Source organism: Ranitomeya variabilis, chromosome 3, assembly GCF_051348905.1.
Source record: "Ranitomeya variabilis isolate aRanVar5 chromosome 3, aRanVar5.hap1, whole genome shotgun sequence".
In the NCBI taxonomy this organism is placed as follows: Eukaryota; Metazoa; Chordata; class Amphibia; order Anura; family Dendrobatidae; genus Ranitomeya; species Ranitomeya variabilis.
The window spans coordinates 457,841,211-457,858,857 of record NC_135234.1 but is presented as its reverse complement, the minus strand read 5'-3'; positions in this window follow the sequence as shown (position 1 = coordinate 457,858,857).

The window sequence follows — 17,647 nt, the reverse complement described above, 5'->3', positions numbered from 1 at the left end:
GGAGAATTAAGTGATTTTTCACAAAACCTGAAAACGTCAAAAAATCTAATACCCGGCCAAGCCAAAAATGGCTGATTTTCAGCCAAAATTTTTTTTACACAAATCAAATACGCACTATACCCCTCTTTGGGAACTCTTTTGGGATGCTTTCCAACATAGTTTTAACCCTCTAGATGTAGAAGTAGGAGAATTAAGTGATTTTTTGCAAAACCTGAAAACGGCAAAAAATCTGATACCCGGCCAAGCCAAAAATGGCTGATTTTCAGCCCAAATTTTTTTTTCCACAAATCAAACATGCACTATACCCCCTCTTTGGAAACTCTTTTGGGATGCCTTCCAACATAGTTTTCACCCTCTAGATGTAGAAGTAGGAGAATTAGGTGATTTTTTGCAAAACCTGAAAACGTCAAAAAATCTAATACCCGGCCAAGCCAAAAATGGCTGATTTTCAGCGAAAATTTTTTTTTCCAAAAATCAAACACGCACTATACCCCCTCTTTGGAAACTCTTTTGGGATGCTTTCCAACATAGTTTTAACCCTCTAGATGTAGAAGTAGGAGAATTAAGTGATTTTTCGCAAAACCTGAAAACGTCAAAAAATCTAATACCCGGCCAAGCCAAAAATGGCTGATTTTCAGCCAAAAATTTTTTTCCCAAAAATCAAACACACACTATACCCCCTCTTTGGAAACTCTTTTGGGATGCTTTCCAACATAGTTTTAACCCTCTAGATGTAGAAGTAGGAGAATTAAGTGATTTTTCGCAAAACCTGAAAACGTCAAAAAATCTAATACCCGGCCAAGCCAAAAATGGCAGATTTTCAGCCCAAATTTTTTTTTCCACAAATCAAACACGCACTATACCCCCTCTTTGGGAACTCTTTTGGGATGCTTTCCAACATAGTTTTAACCCTCTAGATGTAGAAGTAGGAGAATGAAGTGATTTTTCGCAAAACCTGAAAACGTGAAAAATCTAATACCCGGCCAAGCCAAAAATGGCTGATTTTCAGCCCCAATTTTTTTTTCCACAAATCAAACACGCACTATACCCCCTCTTTGGTAATTGTTTTGGGATGCTTTCCAACATAGTTTTAACCCTCTAGATGTAGAAGTAGGAGAATTAAGTGATTTTTCACAAAACCTGAAAACGTCAAAAAATCTAATACCCGGCCCAGCCAAAAATGGCTGATTTTCAGCCAAAATTGTTTTTTCCACAAATCAAATACGCACTATACCCCCTCTTTGGGAACTCTTTTGGGATGCTTTCCAACATAGTTTTAACCCTTTAGATGTAGAAGTAGGAGAATTAAGTGATTTTTTGCAAAACCTGAAAACGTCAAAAAATCTAATACCCGGCCAAGCCAAAAATGGCTGATTTTCAGCCCAAATTTTTTTTTCCACAAATCAAACATGCACTATACCCCCTCTTTGGAAACTCTTTTGGGATGCCTTCCAACATAGTTTTTACCCTCTAGATGTAGAAGTAGGAGAATTAGGTGATTTTTTGCAAAACCTGAAAACGTCAAAAAATCTAATACCCGGCCAAGCCAAAAATGGCTGATTTTCAGCCCAAATTTTTTTTCCAAAAATCAAACACGCACTATACCCCCTCTTTGGAAACTCTTTTGGGATGCTTTCCAACATAGTTTTAACCCTCTAGATGTAGAAGTAGGAGAATGAAGTGATTTTTTGCAAAACCTGAAAACGTCAAAAAATCTGATACCCGGCCAAGCCAAAAATGGCTGATTTTCAGCCCAAATTTTTTTTTCCACAAATCAAACATGCACTATACCCCCTCTTTGGAAACTCTTTTGGGATGCCTTCCAACATAGTTTTCACCCTCTAGATGTAGAAGTAGGAGAATTAGGTGATTTTTTGCAAAACCTGAAAACGTCAAAAAATCTAATACCCGGCCAAGCCAAAAATGGCTGATTTTCAGCGAAAATTTTTTTTTCCAAAAATCAAACACGCACTATACCCCCTCTTTGGAAACTCTTTTGGGATGCTTTCCAACATAGTTTTAACCCTCTAGATGTAGAAGTAGGAGAATTAAGTGATTTTTCGCAAAACCTGAAAACGTCAAAAAATCTAATACCCGGCCAAGCCAAAAATGGCTGATTTTCAGCCCCCAATTTTTTTTTCCACAAATCAAACACGCACTATACCCCCTCTTTGGGAACTGTTTTGGGATGCTTTCCAACATAGTTTTAACCCTCTAGATGTCGAAGTAGGAGAATTAAGTGATTTTTCACAAAACCTGAAAACGTCAAAAAATCTAATACCCGGCCAAGCCAAAAATGGCTGATTTTCAGCCAAAATTTTTTTTACACAAATCAAATACGCACTATACCCCCTCTTTGGGAACTCTTTTGGGATGCTTTCCAACATAGTTTTAACCCTCTAGATGTAGAAGTAGGAGAATTAAGTGATTTTTTGCAAAACCTGAAAACGTCAAAAAATCTGATACCCGGCCAAGCCAAAAATGGCTGATTTTCAGCCCAAATTTTTTTTTCCACAAATCAAACATGCACTATACCCCCTCTTTGGAAACTCTTTTGGGATGCCTTCCAACATAGTTTTCACCCTCTAGATGTAGAAGTAGGAGAATTAGGTGATTTTTTGCAAAACCTGAAAACGTCAAAAAATCTAATACCCAGCCAAGCCAAAAATGGCTGATTTTCAGCGAAAATTTTTTTTTCCAAAAATCAAACACGCACTATACCCCCTCTTTGGAAACTCTTTTGGGATGCTTTCCAACATAGTTTTAACCCTCTAGATGTAGAAGTAGGAGAATTAAGTGATTTTTCGCAAAACCAGAAAACGTCAAAAAATCTAATACCCGGCCAAGCCAAAACTGGCTGATTTTCAGCCCCCAATTTTTTTTTCCACAAATCAACCACGCACTATACCCCCTCTTTGGGAACTCTTTTGGGATGCTTTCCAACATAGTTTTAACCCTCTAGATGTAGAAGTAGGAGAATTAAGTGATTTTTCGCAAAACCTGAAAACGTGAAAAATCTAATACCCGGCCAAGCCAAAAATGGCTGATTTTCAGCCAAAATTTTTTTTACACAAATCAAATACGCACTATACCCCCTCTTTGGGAACTCTTTTGGGATGCTTTCCAACATAGTTTTAACCCTCTAGATGTAGAAGTAGGAGAATTAAGTGATTTTTCACAAAACCTGAAAACGTCAATAAATCTAATACCCGGCCAAGCCAAAAATGGCTGATTTTCAGCCAAAATTTTTTTTCCCAAAAATCAAACACACACTATACCCCCTCTTTGGAAACTCTTTTGGGATGCTTTCCAACATAGTTTTAACCCTCTAGATGTAGAAGTAGGAGAATTAAGTGATTTTTCGCAAAACCTGAAAACGTCAAAAAATCTAATACCCGGCCAAGCCAAAAATGGCAGATTTTCAGCCCAAATTTTTTTTTCCACAAATCAAACACGCACTATACCCCCTCTTTGGGAACTCTTTTGGGATGCTTTCCAACATAGTTTTAACCCTCTAGATGTAGAAGTAGGAGAATTAGGTGATTTTTTGCAAAACCTGAAAACGTCAAAAAATCTAATACCCGGCCAAGCCAAAAATGGCTGATTTTCAGCGAAAATTTTTTTTTCCAAAAATCAAACACGCACTATACCCCCTCTTTGGAAACTCTTTTGGGATGCTTTCCAACATAGTTTTAACCCTCTAGATGTAGAAGTAGGAGAATTAAGTGATTTTTCGCAAAACCTGAAAACGTCAAAAAATCTAATACCCGGCCAAGCCAAAAATGGCTGATTTTCAGCCCCCAATTTTTTTTTCCACAAATCAACCACGCACTATACCCCCTCTTTGGGAACTCTTTTGGGATGCTTTCCAACATAGTTTTAACCCTCTAGATGTAGAAGTAGGAGAATTAAGTGATTTTTCGCAAAACCTGAAAACGTCAAAAAATCTAATACCCGGCCAAGCCAAAAATGGCAGATTTTCAGCCAAAATTTTTTTTACACAAATCAAATACGCACTATACCCCCTCTTTGGGAACTCTTTTGGGATGCTTTCCAACATAGTTTTAACCCTCTAGATGTAGAAGTAGGAGAATGAAGTGATTTTTCGCAAAACCTGAAAACGTGAAAAATCTAATACCCGGCCAAGCCAAAAATGGCTGATTTTCAGCCCCAATTTTTTTTTCCACAAATCAAACACGCACTATACCCCCTCTTTGGTAATTGTTTTGGGATGCTTTCCAACATAGTTTTAACCCTCTAGATGTAGAAGTAGGAGAATTAAGTGATTTTTCACAAAACCTGAAAACGTCAAAAAATCTAATACCCGGCCCAGCCAAAAATGGCTGATTTTCAGCCAAAATTGTTTTTTCCACAAATCAAATACGCACTATACCCCCTCTTTGGGAACTCTTTTGGGATGCTTTCCAACATAGTTTTAACCCTTTAGATGTAGAAGTAGGAGAATTAAGTGATTTTTTGCAAAACCTGAAAACGTCAAAAAATCTAATACCCGGCCAAGCCAAAAATGGCTGATTTTCAGCCCAAATTTTTTTTTCCACATATCAAACATGCACTATACCCCCTCTTTGGAAACTCTTTTGGGATGCCTTCCAACATAGTTTTTACCCTCTAGATGTAGAAGTAGGAGAATTAGGTGATTTTTTGCAAAACCTGAAAACGTCAAAAAATCTAATACCCGGCCAAGCCAAAAATGGCTGATTTTCAGCCCAAATTTTTTTTCCAAAAATCAAACACGCACTATACCCCCTCTTTGGAAACTCTTTTGGGATGCTTTCCAACATAGTTTTAACCCTCTAGATGTAGAAGTAGGAGAATGAAGTGATTTTTCGCAAAACCTGAAAACGTGAAAAATCTAATACCCGGCCAAGCCAAAAATGGCTGATTTTCAGCCCCCAATTTTTTTTTCCACAAATCAACCACGCACTATACCCCCTCTTTGGGAACTCTTTTGGGATGCTTTCCAACATAGTTTTAACCCTCTAGATGTAGAAGTAGGAGAATTAAGTGATTTTTCGCAAAACCTGAAAACGTGAAAAATCTAATACCCGGCCAAGCCAAAAATGGCTGATTTTCAGCCAAAATTTTTTTTACACAAATCAAATACGCACTATACCCCCTCTTTGGGAACTCTTTTGGGATGCTTTCCAACATAGTTTTAACCCTCTAGATGTAGAAGTAGGAGAATTAAGTGATTTTTCACAAAACCTGAAAACGTCAATAAATCTAATACCCGGCCAAGCCAAAAATGGCTGATTTTCAGCCAAAATATTTTTTCCCAAAAATCAAACACACACTATACCCCCTCTTTGGAAACTCTTTTGGGATGCTTTCCAACATAGTTTTAACCCTCTAGATGTAGAAGTAGGAGAATTAAGTGATTTTTCGCAAAACCTGAAAACGTCAAAAAATCTAATACCCGGCCAAGCCAAAAATGGCAGATTTTCAGCCCAAATTTTTTTTTCCACAAATCAAACACGCACTATACCCCCTCTTTGGGAACTCTTTTGGGATGCTTTCCAACATAGTTTTAACCCTCTAGATGTAGAAGTAGGAGAATGAAGTGATTTTTCGCAAAACCTGAAAACGTGAAAAATCTAATACCCGGCCAAGCCAAAAATGGCTGATTTTCAGCCCCAATTTTTTTTTCCACAAATCAAACACGCACTATACCCCCTCTTTGGTAATTGTTTTGGGATGCTTTCCAACATAGTTTTAACCCTCTAGATGTAGAAGTAGGAGAATTAAGTGATTTTTCACAAAACCTGAAAACGTCAAAAAATCTAATACCCGGCCCAGCCAAAAATGGCTGATTTTCAGCCAAAATTGTTTTTTCCACAAATCAAATACGCACTATACCCCCTCTTTGGGAACTCTTTTGGGATGCTTTCCAACATAGTTTTAACCCTTTAGATGTAGAAGTAGGAGAATTAAGTGATTTTTTGCAAAACCTGAAAACGTCAAAAAATCTAATACCCGGCCAAGCCAAAAATGGCTGATTTTCAGCCCAAATTTTTTTTTCCACATATCAAACATGCACTATACCCCCTCTTTGGAAACTCTTTTGGGATGCCTTCCAACATAGTTTTTACCCTCTAGATGTAGAAGTAGGAGAATTAGGTGATTTTTTGCAAAACCTGAAAACGTCAAAAAATCTAATACCCGGCCAAGCCAAAAATGGCTGATTTTCAGCCCAAATTTTTTTTCCAAAAATCAAACACGCACTATACCCCCTCTTTGGAAACTCTTTTGGGATGCTTTCCAACATAGTTTTAACCCTCTAGATGTAGAAGTAGGAGAATGAAGTGATTTTTCGCAAAACCTGAAAACGTGAAAAATCTAATACCCGGCCAAGCCAAAAATGGCTGATTTTCAGCCCCCAATTTTTTTTTCCACAAATCAACCACGCACTATACCCCCTCTTTGGGAACTCTTTTGGGATGCTTTCCAACATAGTTTTAACCCTCTAGATGTAGAAGTAGGAGAATTAAGTGATTTTTCGCAAAACCTGAAAACGTGAAAAATCTAATACCCGGCCAAGCCAAAAATGGCTGATTTTCAGCCAAAATTTTTTTTACACAAATCAAATACGCACTATACCCCCTCTTTGGGAACTCTTTTGGGATGCTTTCCAACATAGTTTTAACCCTCTAGATGTAGAAGTAGGAGAATTAAGTGATTTTTCACAAAACCTGAAAACGTCAATAAATCTAATACCCGGCCAAGCCAAAAATGGCTGATTTTCAGCCAAAATTTTTTTTCCCAAAAATCAAACACACACTATACCCCCTCTTTGGAAACTCTTTTGGGATGCTTTCCAACATAGTTTTAACCCTTTAGATGTAGAAGTAGGAGAATGAAGTGATTTTTCGCAAAACCTGAAAACGTGAAAAATCTAATACCCGGCCAAGCCAAAAATGGCTGATTTTCAGCCCACTTTTTTTTTTCCACAAATCAAACACGCACTATACCCCCTCTTTGGGAACTGTTTTGGGATGCTTTCCAACATAGTTTTAACCCTCTAGATGTAGAAGTAGGAGAATGAAGTGATTTTTCGCAAAACCTGAAAACGTGAAAAATCTAATACCCGGCCAAGCCAAAAATGGCTGATTTTCAGCCCCAATTTTTTTTTCCACAAATCAAACACGCACTATACCCCCTCTTTGGTAATTGTTTTGGGATGCTTTCCAACATAGTTTTAACCCTCTAGATGTAGAAGTAGGAGAATTAAGTGATTTTTCACAAAACCTGAAAACGTCAAAAAATCTAATACCCGGCCCAGCCAAAAATGGCTGATTTTCAGCCAAAATTGTTTTTTCCACAAATCAAATACGCACTATACCCCCTCTTTGGGAACTCTTTTGGGATGCTTTCCAACATAGTTTTAACCCTTTAGATGTAGAAGTAGGAGAATTAAGTGATTTTTTGCAAAACCTGAAAACGTCAAAAAATCTAATACCCGGCCAAGCCAAAAATGGCTGATTTTCAGCCCAAATTTTTTTTCCACAAATCAAACATGCACTATACCCCCTCTTTGGAAACTCTTTTGGGATGCCTTCCAACATAGTTTTTACCCTCTAGATGTAGAACTAGGAGAATTAGGTGATTTTTTGCAAAACCTGAAAACGTCAAAAAATCTAATACCCGGCCAAGCCAAAAATGGCTGATTTTCAGCACAAATTTTTTTTTCCACAAATCAAACACGCACTATACCCCCTCTTTGGGAACTGTTTTGGGATGCTTTCCAACATAGTTTTAACCCTCTAGATGTAGAAGTAGGAGAATGAAGTGATTTTTCGCAAAACCTGAAAACGTCAAAAAATCTAATACCCGGCCAAGCCAAAAATGGCTGATTTTCAGCCAAAATTTTTTTTTCCACAAATCAAACACGCACTATACCCCCTCTTTGGGAACTCTTTTTGGATGCTTTACAATATAGTTTTAACCCTCTAGATGTAGAAGTAGGAGAATTAAGTGATTTTTCACAAAACCTGAAAACGTCAAAAAATCTAATACCCGGCCAAGCCAAAAATGGCTGATTTTCAGCCAAATTTTTTTTTCCAAAAATCAAACACGCACTATACCCCCTCTTTGGAAACTCTTTTGGGATGCTTTCCAACATAGTTTTAACCCTCTAGATGTAGAAGTAGGAGAATTAAGTGATTTTTCACAAAACCTGAAAACGTCAAAGAATCTAATACCCGGCCAAGCCAAAAATGGCTGATTTTCAGCCAAAATTTTTTTTCCACAAATCAAATACGCACTATACCCCCTCTTTGGGAACTCTTTTGGGATGCTTTCCAACATAGTTTTAACCCTCTATATGTAGAAGTAGGAGAATTAAGTGATTTTTTACAAAACCTGAAAACGTCAATAAATCTAATACCCGGCCAAGCCAAAAATGGCTGATTTTCAGCCCAAATTTTTTTTCCCAAAAATCAAACACACACTATACCCCCTCTTTGGAAACTCTTTTCGGATGCTTTCCAACATAGTTTTAACCCTCTAGATGTAGAAGTAGGAGAATGAAGTGATTTTTCGCAAAACCTGAAAACGTGAAAAATCTAATACCCGGCCAAGCCAAAAATGGCTGATTTTCAGCCCCAATTTTTTTTTCCACAAATCAAACACGCACTATACCCCCTCTTTGGTAATTGTTTTGGGATGCTTTCCAACATAGTTTTAACCCTCTAGATGTAGAAGTAGGAGAATTAAGTGATTTTTCACAAAACCTGAAAACGTCAAAAAATCTAATATCCGGCCCAGCCAAAAATGGCTGATTTTCAGCCAAAATTGTTTTTTCCACAAATCAAATACGCACTATACCCCCTCTTTGGGAACTCTTTTGGGATGCTTTCCAACATAGTTTTAACCCTTTAGATGTAGAAGTAGGAGAATTAAGTGATTTTTTGCAAAACCTGAAAACGTCAAAAAATCTAATACCCGGCCAAGCCAAAAATGGCTGATTTTCAGCCCAAATTTTTTTTTCCACAAATCAAACATGCACTATACCCCCTCTTTGGAAACTCTTTTGGGATGCCTTCCAACATAGTTTTTACCCTCTAGATGTAGAAGTAGGAGAATTAAGTGATTTTTCGCAAAACCTGAAAACGTCAAAAAATCTAATACCCGGCCAAGCCAAAAATGGCAGATTTTCAGCCCAAATTTTTTTTCCACAAATCAAACATGCACTATACCCCCTCTTTGGAAACTCTTTTGGGATGCCTTCCAACATAGTTTTTACCCTCTAGATGTAGAAGTAGGAGAATTAGGTGATTTTTTGCAAAACCTGAAAACGTCAAAAAATCTAATACCCGGCCAAGCCAAAAATGGCTGATTTTCAGCACAAATTTTTTTTTCCACAAATCAAACACGCACTATACCCCCTCTTTGGGAACTGTTTTGGGATGCTTTCCAACATAGTTTTAACCCTCTAGATGTAGAAGTAGGAGAATGAAGTGATTTTTCGCAAAACCTGAAAACGTCAAAAAATCTAATACCCGGCCAAGCCAAAAATGGCTGATTTTCAGCCAAAATTTTTTTTTCCACAAATCAAACACGCACTATACCCCCTCTTTGGGAACTCTTTTTGGATGCTTTACAATATAGTTTTAACCCTCTAGATGTAGAAGTAGGAGAATTAAGTGATTTTTCACAAAACCTGAAAACGTCAAAAAATCTAATACCCGGCCAAGCCAAAAATGGCTGATTTTCAGCCAAATTTTATTTTCCAAAAATCAAACACGCACTATACCCCCTCTTTGGAAACTCTTTTGGGATGCTTTCCAACATAGTTTTAACCCTCTAGATGTAGAAGTAGGAGAATTAAGTGATTTTTCACAAAACCTGAAAACGTCAAAGAATCTAATACCCGGCCAAGCCAAAAATGGCTGATTTTCAGCCAAAATTTTTTTTCCACAAATCAAATACGCACTATACCCCCTCTTTGGGAACTCTTTTGGGATGCTTTCCAACATAGTTTTAACCCTCTAGATGTAGAAGTAGGAGAATTAAGTGATTTTTTACAAAACCTGAAAACGTCAATAAATCTAATACCCGGCCAAGCCAAAAATGGCTGATTTTCAGCCCAAATTTTTTTTCCCAAAAATCAAACACACACTATACCCCCTCTTTGGAAACTCCTTTCGGATGCTTTCCAACATAGTTTTAACCCTCTAGATGTAGAAGTAGGAGAATGAAGTGATTTTTCGCAAAACCTGAAAACGTGAAAAATCTAATACCCGGCCAAGCCAAAAATGGCTGATTTTCAGCCCCAATTTTTTTTTCCACAAATCAAACACGCACTATACCCCCTCTTTGGTAATTGTTTTGGGATGCTTTCCAACATAGTTTTAACCCTCTAGATGTAGAAGTAGGAGAATTAAGTGATTTTTCACAAAACCTGAAAACGTCAAAAAATCTAATACCCGGCCCAGCCAAAAATGGCTGATTTTCAGCCAAAATTGTTTTTTCCACAAATCAAATACGCACTATACCCCCTCTTTGGGAACTCTTTTGGGATGCTTTCCAACATAGTTTTAACCCTTTAGATGTAGAAGTAGGAGAATTAAGTGATTTTTTGCAAAACCTGAAAACGTCAAAAAATCTAATACCCGGCCAAGCCAAAAATGGCTGATTTTCAGCCCAAATTTTTTTTTCCACAAATCAAACATGCACTATACCCCCTCTTTGGAAACTCTTTTGGGATGCCTTCCAACATAGTTTTTACCCTCTAGATGTAGAAGTAGGAGAATTAAGTGATTTTTCGCAAAACCTGAAAACGTCAAAAAATCTAATACCCGGCCAAGCCAAAAATGGCAGATTTTCAGCCCAAATTTTTTTTTCCACAAATCAAACACGCACTATACCCCCTCTTTGGGAACTCTTTTGGGATGCTTTCCAACATAGTTTTAACCCTCTAGATGTAGAAGTAGGAGAATGAAGTGATTTTTCGCAAAACCTGAAAACGTGAAAAATCTAATACCCGGCCAAGCCAAAAATGGCTGATTTTCAGCCCACTTTTTTTTTTCCACAAATCAAACACGCACTATACCCCCTCTTTGGGAACTGTTTTGGGATGCTTTCCAACATAGTTTTAACCCTCTAGATGTAGAAGTAGGAGAATGAAGTGATTTTTCGCAAAACCTGAAAACGTGAAAAATCTAATACCCGGCCAAGCCAAAAATGGCTGATTTTCAGCCCCAATTTTTTTTTCCACAAATCAAATACGCACTATACCCCCTCTTTGGTAATTGTTTTGGGATGCTTTCCAACATAGTTTTAACCCTCTAGATGTAGAAGTAGGAGAATTAAGTGATTTTTCACAAAACCTGAAAACGTCAAAAAATCTAATACCCGGCCCAGCCAAAAATGACTGATTTTCAGCCAAAATTGTTTTTTCCACAAATCAAATACGCACTATACCCCCTCTTTGGGAACTCTTTTGGGATGCTTTCCAACATAGTTTTAACCCTTTAGATGTAGAAGTAGGAGAATTAAGTGATTTTTTGCAAAACCTGAAAACGTCAAAAAATCTAATACCCGGCCAAGCCAAAAATGGCTGATTTTCAGCACAAATTTTTTTTTCCACAAATCAAACACGCACTATACCCCCTCTTTGGGAACTGTTTTGGGATGCTTTCCAACATAGTTTTAACCCTCTAGATGTAGAAGTAGGAGAATGAAGTGATTTTTCGCAAAACCTGAAAACGTCAAAAAATCTAATACCCGGCCAAGCCAAAAATGGCTGATTTTCAGCCAAAAATTTTTTTTCCACAAATCAAACACGCACTATACCCCCTCTTTGGGAACTCTTTTTGGATGCTTTACAATATAGTTTTAACCCTCTAGATGTAGAAGTAGGAGAATTAAGTGATTTTTCACAAAACCTGAAAACGTCAAAAAATCTAATACCCGGCCAAGCCAAAAATGGCTGATTTTCAGCCAAATTTTTTTTTCCAAAAATCAAACACGCACTATACCCCCTCTTTGGAAACTCTTTTGGGATGCTTTCCAACATAGTTTTAACCCTCTAGATGTAGAAGTAGGAGAATTAAGTGATTTTTCACAAAACCTGAAAACGTCAAAGAATCTAATACCCGGCCAAGCCAAAAATGGCTGATTTTCAGCCAAAAATTTTTTTCCACAAATCAAATACGCACTATACCCCCTCTTTGGGAACTCTTTTGGGATGCTTTCCAACATAGTTTTAACCCTCTAGATGTAGAAGTAGGAGAATTAAGTGATTTTTTACAAAACCTGAAAACGTCAATAAATCTAATACCCGGCCAAGCCAAAAATGGCTGATTTTCAGCCCAAATTTTTTTTCCCAAAAATCAAACACACACTATACCCCCTCTTTGGAAACTCTTTTCGGATGCTTTCCAACATAGTTTTAACCCTCTAGATGTAGAAGTAGGAGAATTAAGTGATTTTTCGCAAAACCTGAAAACGTCAAAAAATCTAATACCCGGCCAAGCCAAAAATGGCTGATTTTCAGCCCAAATTTTTTTTTCCACAAATCAAACACGCACTATACCCCCTCTTTGGGAACTCTTTTGGGATGCTTTCCAACATAGTTTTAACCCTCTAGATGTAGAAGTAGGAGAATGAAGTGATTTTTCGCAAAACCTGAAAACGTGAAAAATCTAATACCCGGCCAAGCCAAAAATGGCTGATTTTCAGCCCCAATTTTTTTTTCCACAAATCAAACACGCACTATACCCCCTCTTTGGTAATTGTTTTGGGATGCTTTCCAACATAGTTTTAACCCTCTAGATGTAGAAGTAGGAGAATTAAGTGATTTTTCACAAAACCTGAAAACGTCAAAAAATCTAATACCCGGCCCAGCCAAAAATGGCTGATTTTCAGCCAAAATTGTTTTTTCCACAAATCAAATACGCACTATACCCCCTCTTTGGGAACTCTTTTGGGATGCTTTCCAACATAGTTTTAACCCTTTAGATGTAGAAGTAGGAGAATTAAGTGATTTTTTGCAAAACCTGAAAACGTCAAAAAATCTAATACCCGGCCAAGCCAAAAATGGCTGATTTTCAGCCCAAATTTTTTTTTCCACAAATCAAACATGCACTATACCCCCTCTTTGGAAACTCTTTTGGGATGCCTTCCAACATAGTTTTTACCCTCTAGATGTAGAAGTAGGAGAATTAGGTGATTTTTTGCAAAACCTGAAAACGTCAAAAAATCTAATACCCGGCCAAGCCAAAAATGGCTGATTTTCAGCCCAAATTTTTTTTTCCAAAAATCAAACACGCACTATACCCCCTCTTTGGAAACTCTTTTGGGATGCTTTCCAACATAGTTTTAACCCTCTAGATGTAGAAGTAGGAGAATTAAGTGATTTTTCACAAAACCTGAAAACGTCAAAAAATCTAATACCCGGCCAAGCCAAAAATGGCTGATTTTCAGCCAAAATTTTTTTTCCACAAATCAAATACGCACTATACCCGCTCTTTGGGAACTCTTTTGGGATGCTTTCCAACATAGTTTTAACCCTCTAGATGTAGAAGTAGGAGAATTAAGTGATTTTTTACAAAACCTGAAAACGTCAATAAATCTAATACCCGGCCAAGCCAAAAATGGCTGATTTTCAGCCAAAATTTTTTTTCCAAAAATCAAACACACACTATACCCCCTCTTTGGAAACTCTTTTGGGATGCTTTCCAACATAGTTTTAACCCTCTAGATGTAGAAGTAGGAGAATTAAGTGATTTTTCGCAAAACCTGAAAACGTCAAAAAATCTAATACCCGGCCAAGCCAAAAATGGCTGATTTTCAGCCCAAATTTTTTTTTCCCACAAATCAAACACGCACTATACCCCCTCTTTGGGAACTCTTTTGGGATGCTTTCCAACATAGTTTTAACCCTCTAGATGTAGAAGTAGGAGAATGAAGTGATTTTTCGCAAAACCTGAAAACGTCAAAAATCTAATACCCGGCCAAGCCAAAAAAGGCTGATTTTCAGCCCAAATTTTTTTTCCACAAATCAAACACGCACTATATCCCCTCTTTGGGAACTGTTTTGGGATGCTTTCCAACATAGTTTTAACCCTCTAGATGTAGAAGTAGGAGAATTAAGTGATTTTTTGCAAAACCTGAAAACATCAAAAATCTAATAGCCGGCCAAGCCAAAAATGACTGATTTTCAGCCAAAAAATTTTTTCCCAAAAATCAAACACACTCTGTACCCCCTCTTTGGAAACTCTTTTGGGATGCTTTCCAACATAGTTTTAACCCTCTAGATGTAGAAGTAGGAGAATTAAGGGATTTTTTGCAAAACCTGAAAACATCAAAAAATCTAATACCCGGCCAAGCCAAAAATGGCTGATTTTCAGCCCAAATTTTTTTTCCACAAATAAAACACGCACTATACCCCCTCTTTGGGAACTTGTTTGGGATGCTTTACAACATAGTTTTAACCCTCTAGATGTAGAAGTAGGAGAATTAAGTGATTTTTCGCAAAACCTGAAAACGTCAAAAAATCTAATACCCGGCCAAGCCAAAAATGGCCGATTTTCAGCCAAATTTTTTTTTTCACAAATCAAACACGCACTATACCCCCTCTTTGGGAACTCTTTTGGGATGCTTTCCAACATAGTTTTAACTCTCTAGATGTAGAAGTAGGAGAATTAAGTGATTTTTTGCAAAACCTGAAAACGTCAAAAAATCTGATACCCGGCCAAGCCAAAAATGGCTGATTTTCAGCCAAACTTTTTTTTTTCCACAAATCAAACACGCACTATACCCCCTCTTTGGGAACTCTTTTGGGATGCTTTCCAACATAGTTTTAACCCTCTAGATGTAGAAGTAGGAGAATTAAGTGATTTTTCGCAAAACCTGAAAACGTCAAAAATCTAATACCCGCCCAAGCCAAAAATGACTGATTTTCAGCCAAAATTTTTTTTGCCACAAATCAAACACGCACTATACCCCCTCTTTGGGAACTCTTTTGGGATGCTTTCCAACATAGTTTTAACCCTCTAGATGTAGAAGTAGGAGAATTAAGTGATTTTTCACATAACCTGAAAACGTCAAAAAATCTAATACCCGGCAAAGCCAAAAATGGCTGATTTTCAGCCCCCAAATTTTTTTCCACAAATCAACCACGCACTATACCCCCTCTTTGGGAACTCTTTTGGGATGCTTTCCAACATAGTTTTAACCCTCTAGATGTAGAAGTAGGAGAATGAAGTGATTTTTCACAAAACCTGAAAACGTCAAAAAATCTAAATACCCGGCTAAGCCAAAAATGGCTGATTTTCAGCCAACAATTTTTTTCCCACAAATCAAACACGCACTATACCCCCTCTTTGGGAACTCTTTTGGGATGCTTTCCAACATAGTTTTAACCCTCTAGATGTAGAAGTAGGAGAATTAAGTGATTTTTCGCAAAATCTGAAAACGTGAAAAATCTAATACCCGGCCAAGCCAAAAATGGCTGATTTTCAGCCAAAATTTTTTTTTCCACAAATCAAACACGCACTATACCCCCTCTTTGGTAACTGTTTTGGGATGCTTTCCAACATAGTTTTAACCCTCTAGATGTAGAAGTAGGAGAATTAAGTGATTTTTCGCAAAACCTGAAAACGTCAAAAAATCTAATACCCGGCCAAGCCAAAAATGGCTGATTTTCAGCCAAAAATTTTTTTTACACAAATCAAATACGCACTATACCCCCTCTTTGGGAACTCTTTTGGGATGCTTTCCAACATAGTTTTAACCCTCTAGATGTAGAAGTAGGAGAATTAAGTGATTTTTTGCAAAACCTGAAAACGTCAAAAAATCTGATACCCGGCCAAGCCAAAAATGGCTGATTTTCAGCCCAAATTTTTTTTTCCACAAATCAAACATGCACTATACCCCCTCTTTGGAAACTCTTTTGGGATGCCTTCCAACATAGTTTTCACCCTCTAGATGTAGAAGTAGGAGAATTAGGTGATTTTTTGCAAAACCTGAAAACGTCAAAAAATCTAATACCCGGCCAAGCCAAAAATGGCTGATTTTCAGCGAAAATTTTTTTTTCCAAAAATCAAACACGCACTATACCCCCTCTTTGGAAACTCTTTTGGGATGCCTTCCAACATAGTTTTTACCCTCTAGATGTAGAAGTAGGAGAATTAAGTGATTTTTCGCAAAACCTGAAAACGTCAAAAAATCTAATACCCGGCCAAGCCAAAAATGGCAGATTTTCAGCCCAAATTTTTTTTTCCACAAATCAAACACGCACTATACCCCCTCTTTGGGAACTCTTTTGGGATGCTTTCCAACATAGTTTTAACCCTCTAGATGTAGAAGTAGGAGAATGAAGTGATTTTTCGCAAAACCTGAAAACGTGAAAAATCTAATACCCGGCCAAGCCAAAAATGGCTGATTTTCAGCCCCAATTTTTTTTTCCACAAATCAAACACGCACTATACCCCCTCTTTGGTAATTGTTTTGGGATGCTTTCCAACATAGTTTTAACCCTCTAGATGTAGAAGTAGGAGAATTAAGTGATTTTTCACAAAACCTGAAAACGTCAAAAAATCTAATACCCGGCCCAGCCAAAAATGGCTGATTTTCAGCCAAAATTGTTTTTTCCACAAATCAAATACGCACTATACCCCCTCTTTGGGAACTCTTTTGGGATGCTTTCCAACATAGTTTTAACCCTTTAGATGTAGAAGTAGGAGAATTAAGTGATTTTTTGCAAAACCTGAAAACGTCAAAAAATCTAATACCCGGCCAAGCCAAAAATGGCTGATTTTCAGCCCAAATTTTTTTTTCCACAAATCAAACATGCACTATACCCCCTCTTTGGAAACTCTTTTGGGATGCCTTCCAACATAGTTTTTACCCTCTAGATGTAGAAGTAGGAGAATTAGGTGATTTTTTGCAAAACCTGAAAACGTCAAAAAATCTAATACCCGGCCAAGCCAAAAATGGCTGATTTTCAGCCCAAATTTTTTTTCCAAAAATCAAACACGCACTATACCCCCTCTTTGGAAACTCTTTTGGGATGCTTTCCAACATAGTTTTAACCCTCTAGATGTAGAAGTAGGAGAATGAAGTGATTTTTCGCAAAACCTGAAAACGTGAAAAATCTAATACCCGGCCAAGCCAAAAATGGCTGATTTTCAGCCCACTTTTTTTTTTCCACAAATCAAACACGCACTATACCCCCTCTTTGGGAACTGTTTTGGGATGCTTTCCAACATAGTTTTAACCCTCTAGATGTAGAAGTAGGAGAATGAAGTGATTTTTCGCAAAACCTGAAAACGTGAAAAATCTAATACCCGGCCAAGCCAAAAATGGCTGATTTTCAGCCCCAATTTTTTTTTCCACAAATCAAATACGCACTATACCCCCTCTTTGGTAATTGTTTTGGGATGCTTTCCAACATAGTTTTAACCCTCTAGATGTAGAAGTAGGAGAATTAAGTGATTTTTCACAAAACCTGAAAACGTCAAAAAATCTAATACCCGGCCCAGCCAAAAATGGCTGATTTTCAGCCAAAATTGTTTTTTCCACAAATCAAATACGCACTATACCCCCTCTTTGGGAACTCTTTTGGGATGCTTTCCAACATAGTTTTAACCCTTTAGATGTAGAAGTAGGAGAATTAAGTGAT